At 38.8% G+C, this 9,351-nt stretch overlaps 1 pseudogene; it reads left to right on the top strand.

Annotated features, from left to right (window-relative positions):
• The first annotated feature begins 7,655 nt into the window (after nucleotides 1-7,655).
• LOC103581639 lies at nucleotides 7,656-8,594 on the top strand (annotated as a pseudogene).
• Nucleotides 8,595-9,351: the final 757 nt, after the last annotated feature.

The following is a 9,351-nucleotide window of genomic DNA, read 5'->3' as shown; positions in this document are numbered from 1 at the left end:
GCCATAATAATCATATACATTGTATATTGACAAAATAAAAATTTAACGAAAAAAAAAGAACTAATAGAAAAAAAAAAAAAAAAAAAAAAAAAAAAGACAGTTTTTTTCTCTCCGCTCTTTCTTCCTGTCCCCTGACTTTCTTATCTCAATTGCTAAGTAGAAAAACAAGGCCAAGAAGCTAATTAATACATTGCAAAGCTAATAGTTCTTTCTTTGAGACTTGTAGTGTTTTGAGAAATGATCAAGGCCAAATGACTGAAGCTGACCTTGGGCACTAGCCAAGTATACCCGTGCAAATCAAAATCTTGCAGGTTCCTGAAATAACAGAGAAGATGAGAACAGAAACCAGATGAGGCCTTGGCAAGTCCTTGTACCTGACCCATAGAGACAGACCCCTCATAGCTCACATCTCCTTCTCTCCTGCTTTTCACCTCCCACATTTCATTTCTTCAACCTTTCCTTTAAAAACCCCTCAGTAAATGTAAATCTTTGAGATGAGACAGCCTACCATCTCCTTCAGTTGAATACATCTGCTTTTCTAACACCAACCGTTATTGACTTTTGAGTTTTTTTTCTTTCCTTTTCAAGGGATTGGGCAGCAGGACCTGAGTCCGGTAACACTATTGGTATTTTAAAAGATATATTTTTGTCTGCATTTTCTTTTCTTTTCCAATTTTTCTAAAAAATGTACACATGAATCATATCATTTTGAAAAAATGCACATTAATTAAATCAAACATCAATAAATAAGAAATGATGTCATCCTACCCCATTAGACAATAACGTTTATGTATTCACTGGCATATCCCAATTCCCCAAAGAGCCCTATGTGTATAGTAGGGGTTAAATGTGAATTTTGTTGAATAAATGAATGACTGAGAACCAAACAAATTAAGTGTGATTTTCTTCATCTATTTATTTAATCCTTTAAAATTTGTAAACTAAAAGATCCAAATTTAATTTTAAAATATTAATAAACTAGCTTTTCTTAATTAGACAGACTTCCATACACTTGGGGTTTTTTTGTTTGTTTTTTGTTTTTTTTAAATCCTGTCATATTAGGAATGGGTCTTGAGAATCTGTTTTGAAAAACAAAACACAAACAGATTTTTCTGTACTCTCTTACTCAACAAGAATCCACACAGAAGACCAGCGTCTGACTTCTGTGACCAAATGTGTGAAGACTTTTCCTCACTGGCAAACAAGCCATCAGTTCTTCAGTGGACACTAGCTGGGTGTCTTCCAATTTAATTTTGGTGCTATCTACCTGGACATAAGATCCCACAAGTTGAGGTGTTACCAAAACCCCAGAAGTCCATTTGCTCACCACTCAATAGCTAATAATTGGGAGACAAGTGTCGGCATAAGAAAAGGCAGCCTTTAATCAGGAAGCTGGCAGCCTGAGGAAATGGTGGACTCATGTCTTGAAGACCCTCTCTGGCAGCCTGAGGAAATGGTGGACTCATGTCTTGAAGACCCTCTCTGCTTCTCCAAGACATGGCAAAGGGTTTTATAGGGACAGGTGGTAGGGGGGCCGATTCATGGTGATCTAAACAGGAACGTGCAGGCATGATCATACAATTGCACATAAACATCAAAGAACTTCTCGGCTGGGAGCTGAATCATGTTGACCATCCTCCATGACATCAAATGACGGATTCAGTTCCTCTTAATGTTAAAAAAAAATCTAGTTAGTAAGTTAGCAAAGAATGGCCACCTGGGCTAATAGTTTCTTCTATAATTATTGTGTGTACAGTGTGAGCAAAAGTCATTATGTTCTAACAATTATGTGAACAAGAATCATTCTGTTTTAATGCCCAGCTGCAAGCTATGTCATTCCGGTTACAAGAGTAAAATAAAAATAAAAATAAAAAAAATAAAAATTAACGAAAAACACCCTTAATTTAGAAGTTTAATAAAATGGAGTCACTTCTGTTCAGCCTGTTATAAAGGCTCAGTCCCCAAGACTGTCACCCCCTTCAGATGTCAGCTGCAAGCCCAGACCTCTGGAGCTTCTAACCAATGAACTATAAATCTAAATCAGCGTTTCCACAATCCCCTCCATGGGTTCAATTAGTTTGCTGGAGTGGCTCGCAAAACTCAGGGAAACACTTACTTTTACCGGTTTGTTACAAAGAATATCTTAAAGGATACACAGAAACAGACAGGTAAAGAGACACATAAAGCCAGGTCTAGAAGGGTGCAGGGCACAGGAACTTCCTTTCTCATGGAGTTGAGGTGCACCACCTTCCCAGCACAAGGGTGAGTTCAGCTGTCCAGAAGCTCTCTGAACCCAGTTCTCATGAGTTTTTATGCGAGCTTCTCATGAGTTTTTATGCACAGGCATGATTGATTAAATCACTGGCCACTGGTAGTGAACTTAACCTTCAGCCCCTCACCCCTCCTCAGAGGTTGGATATCAGACTAAAAGTCACACCTCAGTCTTTTCTGTGACCAGCCCCCTATCCTGAAACTACCTAGGGGCTAACAGCCATCATCAGCATAAGAAAAGAACTGTAACTAACTTATCACTTTGGAGATTCTAAGAAGTTTATAAATTGTATGTCAGGAGATGAGGATGAAAACCAAATGTGTATTTTCACAGTATCACAGAATCTTTTCTTTTCCAACTCATCTTCTAAAACTCCAAGTGAGATATCCTTTCAGACCAATACATGTATTGCACTTGCTTTGTTAAATTGACAAATTGACACTAGAATGAGCTTTGGTACATTGGTACAGATTGCTTTAATTGAATGAATGGATTAACTAGCAGTGATCATAACTAGCAGTGATCATGTTTTTTGAATGAATGGACTAACTAGCAGTGATCATGTTTTTTAAAATTTAGCCACACCTGTAATTAAAGTCTGATGGTGAAATGCAGCCAATAAAAGCAGCCATCGAACTTTCATTGCTCAGAATAGTCACTCACTAATTGCCTGCTTGCTGGATTTTAGAGAAAGACCCTTTTGTTTGATTCAGTTTTTATTCAACATTATTGGTACCTATCCTGAGTTAAATAAACAAAATCCATTTCACAAAGAATGTAAAAATGACATCAACCCCAAGTGTTTTATCAACATCTAAGTCTCAGCGGGCAGAGTTGAATCTCAGAAGGTTGATTTCATTGTTTACTAACTTGACTAGCAAGTTACAGAAGAACATCTGGGGAACAGGATTCATGGAAGGGACAGGTCCCCAAGAAACCCAGGGTTGTTCAAAGAAGTCTGCTTTCTGTCAAACGCCAGCAGAAGATGGCAAATTCTATTCTCACAGTGAATGCACAGTCCAAATTTGTGTTAGAGGAAGGCAAGGAAGATCCTGGAATAATTTAGTGCTCTGGATACTGAGAAAATGGACAGGTAGGGAAGGTTCCTACAGATAAATGCAATATTTTTCAGAAGGAAATCAAAGTGTTACATGTTTTAGTGTCAAATGACATAAATTGTCTTGTTTTGGTTGTTGTCACTGTAGATGTTAAATTTAAAATTACTTTGACCTAATAAATTATTCCTCCTTATTCTTATCAAGGCAATTTTAGACTCTGCAGATGCTCTGTCTATATGGAAACAGTGCAATGACTTTGCCTAAACTGGCTAGCATATAAAACTATAGTAACAGAAAAGTAACCAAGAAAGCATTCTTGAAAAGTCAAAAGGTCACTTAGTTCACTCTAGGAAAGATTGCATAGAAGAACAATAGCATTCTTGACTATGTTTATTTTCATATGGTTTTAAAGAAGGCCACAATATTAGATCTAGTTTACTATACTTAAGCAGACTCAGTATTATTGGAGACAGTTTTTTTCAGTTCTATATAATTAAGGTAATTATGAGTGTTTAAGTAGTTAATATTTTAAGATGTGATGTTTAAGTAGTTAATATTTTAGTTAATATTTTAAGATGTGATGAGCTCCTCATTGCTGAAAGTAAGCAATGAATGGTGATTAACAAAGTTGAGCGTTCTCATGCATTTGAATGTATACTGAGCAAAGGACTTTTAGTTAACCAGGACATTCAGCTAAATGCCTGTAAACTTCGTTTATTGTACTACACTGCTGTTTTGATTTTATTGCCATCTTCCAAACCTAGCCCTCATTGTTCCACGTTTAATTTATTAATATAATCCATTTACTGTTCATTTTAAATTGAGTCCCATAGTAACATTCTTACAAAAAATGAGAGAAAGCCAAGGGAGGGTGGGGGGAGACCATTCTGCAAGACAACATTGTTATTTTACTAAGAGAGTCTGGGAGCATAGCTGTGTCTCCAGAAATCCACAATCAGATCTTCCTCTTTCTGTACAAGTCGGTCTATGTAGATTAAATAACAGTATTCTAGCATCCGTTAGTTGTTCAACCAATAGTTTCAAGCCAGAATTGTTGCAATATTCTGCCTTCAAACCAAGATACACCAAATACTTTTATCTTGAATCCATGTCAAAAGCTCTAAGAACAGAGAAGGTGACATCTGAGCTGGCTGAAAGGACATGAGAATGAGCCCCATAGAAATGTTCAGAGACAACATCCCAGGGAACTGAACTTATTAAGTGGGAAAGGTGTTATGTCCTGGGTAGTTTGAGGAATACTAAGGAAACCAGAGTGCTGGGAGTCGAATGGAAAAAAAAAGTAGACTAAGAGGTTGGAGAGGCAATGGGAGGAAAGAACAAATAGGGCTCAGAAAACTGTTAAGGCTATGGTGTTCTCTCTCTCTCTCTCAGCTTTATTTGAGAAATTGAGTACCATAGACTTCAATATACATGACATATTCGATATCGTGGTTTTGGTAGCCAATGCATAGATTTGCTAAGATATCAATTTCACTCAATGTAAAAATTTCATGATCACATGGAGATAATATTCCCAGTGATTTGCCCAAGTCTGAGAGGAGAAAACAGAACACAGCAAAAATGGTAAACTACAGGGCCGGCCCAGTGGCACACTTGGTAGAGTGCAGCACTTGGGAGCGCGGCGGCACTCCCACCAAGGGTTCGGATCCCATATAGAGACCGGTCCGCTCACTGGTTGAGCACAGTGCGGGAGCGACACCGAGGGTTGCGATCCTGTTTCCGGTCACGAAAAAAGACAAAAAGGAAAAAAAAAATGGTAAACTACAACAGAGATGAAAAACAAAAACAGCCAATTAACAGACCAGTTGATTCCTAATAGGTACATAAAGTGATTGTTTGGTCATAGTGTTTTATTCCTTTACAGGAACAATTCATAGTACTTTCATGTTCCCTGTGTAAGCTATTGCATTTTCAAAGAATTTAACTTTAGATGCTTTATTGAGCAGGCAGTGTGTAAATGCAGGAGCTGCAAGGAGACTGTTGCAACAATCTCGGTGAGAGATAGTGATGCTTTTTCCAGGGAGCAAGGGATGTTAGTGAATAGTGATATAGTGATCGGATCAGAGTGTGCTTACATTCTCAGGTGGCGTCAGCTGACTTCACTGAAAAATTAAATATTGGGTCTAACAGAAACAAGAATTGAGCAAGTAGGAGGATGGAGTGGCCATTAAATAGATGGAGGTACTGCGCTAGGAAGGCTGAGTATATCAGTAACGCTGGTTAGGTAGGTTAGGTCACTTAAATTTCAGAGGCTGCTTAGACATGGGAGTGCTTTTCAAATAGGGCGGTGGTTTACAGAAAGGTTATATTTAAGCTTGATATATAAATTTGAGTGTTGAGAGCTAAATGATGGCATTTAAAGTCAAAAGACTGCCTGAAACCATGAAGGAAGTGAGGTAGATTGAGGTACTCAATCCTGAGGTTATATAAACCTGAAAATCTGTAGATCATGGATATCAGGTGACTAGAATCATCCCAGGAGAGGGACAGAACAACTGTGGATGCTGCTGACAGATCACGACAATTAGGAATGAGGATGCATGATTGGAGGGTGAGGACAACATGGCAGAGCTGTTTGTGGTAGTAGCCAGAAAAAAACCCTGATTGCTTTGGATTCAGGAGAGAAAGGAAGCAGAGCAATATGGAAGCTGAAACAGATGCTTTCACAAAGGGAAAAAGGAAAGAAAAGAGTGAGCAGACAATACAGGCAGCATTTAATGGAGAACAGGGTCGCATCAAGACATTCCTTTTTGTCTTTTTAAAAGAGAGATAAAACCAGTAAGTAGGCCTGCTGAGGAAATGACCAGCAGAAAGAGGGCTCTTGATGATTTAGGGGATGATGACGGTGTAACACCTGCAGTACCTTCTGGTGGCACCTCATGCCCACAGGGGTGGACACAGACTTTTATTCAGAGGGAGATGGAGGAAGTGCATGCACCAGAACAAAAGGTGATATGTGGGGGAATTTGCAGATATTCCCATTGGAAGATTTCAGTTTTATTTAGTAAAATAGGTTTCTTGTTGAAGGTACCGATAGACAAGGATGTTTTGAAAGATTGGAAAGAGAAGAGCATAAATGAAATGGTCACTTAGGAGACTGGAAAAGTGAGTATATGAGGGAAATGGAGAATGATTGCTCTGTAGCACTAAGTTTATTGGTTAGGAATTTTAAAGTGGCAATATCATGTGTTGTGTCTCACCCCCTCCATTGCATGAAGCTCACATATGGCAGGTTGACAGTGACTTTATCCAGAACTGTGTTAGACAATGAATTAAAGGAAAGGAAGGAGAGGTGTACATGAGGAAGTGATTGCAGTGGCTGAACACAAGTACAGTATCTAACTGGGCATGAAAGGACACTGGTGGATAAGATACAGGTTAGCTCAGCACAAGGCTTCACGCGCACACACACACACACACACACACACACAGCAGGCATTGATAAATATTGTTTGAGAGAAGAATGAATAAACTTTCTCACAATATCATAGAAGATGCGAGTGTCTGTTCTTTTTTCCAGACAAAATCCGTATATGAGAAAAGAAAGACATTTGATCCCATATGTGTGTGATATTTTTAAAGAGCTTTGTTGTTATTGTTAGTTTCTGAGGTTTGTTTATAACTTTATTGAGGTATAATTAACAAATAAATATTATATATATTTAAGGTGTACAACTTGATGTTTTGATATATGTATATACAGTGAAATCACCACAATTGATCTAATTAACTTATCTATCACCTCAAATAATTAAAAATTTTTTTCTTTTTCTTTTCTGGTGAGCACACATAAGATCTACTGATCAGAGTCCTTTTTTTTCTATTTTTTTCGAATTGAGACTTCTAGATTTCAGACCATTCCAACACACAAAACTTGAGTCTCTTTCCAGGATCTAATCTTCACAATCAGCTTGTGATTTCAAAATGTGTTCTTACAGAAAAGAGCTGGAATTATGCATTTGCCCTACTAAAGAGCCACACATAAAACTCTAAACTATTAGAAAAAAATTAATTCCTGAAGTTCCAAACACAGGTAGTTCTAAATATTTTTTTTTTCCTTTTTGTCTCTTTTACTGACCGGTAACGGGATCGCAACCCTCGGTGTTGCGCCCGCACCGTGCTCAGCCAGTGAGCGGGAACCGGTCTCCACATGGGATCCAAACCCTCGGCGGGAGCGCAGCCGCACTCCCAAGTGGCGCACTCTCCAGTGCGCCACCGGGCCGGCCCAGTAGTTCTAAATATTGTTACGCCTTGTGTACTGTGCTTTTCCAAAATGTTTTCCACCCCACCCCCCACCACAGGCAATGGAGCACCAAAACGTGTCCGGTGTCACTGGGTTTCAACTGTTAGGATTCCAGAACCTTCTTCAGTGGCAGATCCTACTCTTTGCCATTTTCCTGGTCATCTACTTCCTCACCATCACGGGGAATGTTGTTATTATCACAGTGGTGAGCCAGGACCAGCGACTGCACTCACCGATGTACACATTCCTCAAACACCTCTCCTTTCTGGAGATCTGGTACACATCCACCACTGTGCCCCTTCTCCCAGCCAACCTGTTCTCCCAGGGCCAAGCCATCTCCTTCTCTGCCTGTATGGCACAGCTATACTTCACTGTGTTCGTTGGGGCTACTGAATGCTTTCTCCTGGCCATGATGGCTTATGACTGGTATCTGGCCATCTGCAGCCCACTCCACTACTCCTTCCTCATGAGTCCTGAAATCTGCACCAAGTTGGTGGCAATCTCATGGTTGACAGGGGTGGGCACAGGCTTTCTGCCTTCCCTGATGATTTCCAAGTTGGATTTCTGTGGGCCCAACCAGATCAACCATTTTTTCTGTGACCTCCCTCCACTCATGCTGCTTTCATGTTCCAGTGTTTATACCACTGAAATGGCCATCTTCATCCTTTCAGTTGTTGTGCTGTGCCTTTGTTTCTTTCTGACACTTGTGTCCTATGTTTTTATTGTGTCCTCCATACTGAGAATTTCCTCAGCTTCTGGATGGATGAAGACCTTTTCTACATGTGGCTCCCATCCGGCTGTTGTCACTATTTACTATGGGACTATGATCTCTATGTATGTGCGCCCCAATGCTCATCTGTCACCTGAAATCAACAAGATCATTTCTGAACCCATTTATCTACAGCTTGAGGAACAAAGACTTCAAACAAGCTGTTAAAAAAGTCATGAGAAGGAACTGTGGCACCTATGGAATAAGACTAAAAGGAAATTTCTTTATTAGGTAAGGAAAATCTGCGCAGGACACACAGTGGATTAAGTACAGGGGTAAGTGAATGCTAGGTTCACAGCCTTCAAACCTGAATGACATTGTCAGTACTGCATTGAATTCTTCAAACCACAGTGAAAAAGCTTCTTAATGGTTTCTTGCCAATAACCAGTCAGAAGATAAATTGCCTCCACCAAGCCATTTTGGGGGCAATTTTGTTATTAGACACTGTCTTCTGGTTTTTGATGAGAATCTGTACAATTTCAGTGCATGGTAATTACACATACATGACTTTCAGATTCTAAAATAGTATTTTTGTTTGTTTGTTTTTATAGCCTTATATACAGAAAGTTCTGCATCTGTTTAGTACTGTGAAGAGACTGGTCTTGTAGACCTAACACCTTGTGGGTACCATTAGTACTTATTAAATAGATGTACAAAGAATAAATGAAAAAAAAAAGTATATTTGAAATGCTTGTTGACCCACATTATCTCCTAGTGATGAGACAAAAATAAAAATAAATTAAAAAAAACAAGGAGTTTTGAAGTGTCAAACCTTTATCTACAATAACTTTGACTTTAATCTTTTTTTATTTGTTTAATGAAACTAGGTAAGAAAATAAAAGAAGGAAGGAAGGAAAGGAAGAAGAGAAGAAAAGATCCAAAGTATGACATGCTATCATGAGCCTTGGGATTCAAAGAATGTACACTAGAATGTTTAAATCACTTTAGTATTTCTTTTTATTCAGCTAATATTTATAAGATCTCTACT

This window comes from Galeopterus variegatus, unplaced genomic scaffold, assembly GCF_000696425.1.
Source record: "Galeopterus variegatus unplaced genomic scaffold, G_variegatus-3.0.2 Scaffold13570, whole genome shotgun sequence".
In the NCBI taxonomy this organism is placed as follows: domain Eukaryota; kingdom Metazoa; phylum Chordata; class Mammalia; order Dermoptera; family Cynocephalidae; genus Galeopterus; species Galeopterus variegatus.
The sequence above is the reverse complement of the archived record's forward strand: the minus strand, read 5'-3'. Positions and strand labels throughout refer to the sequence as shown.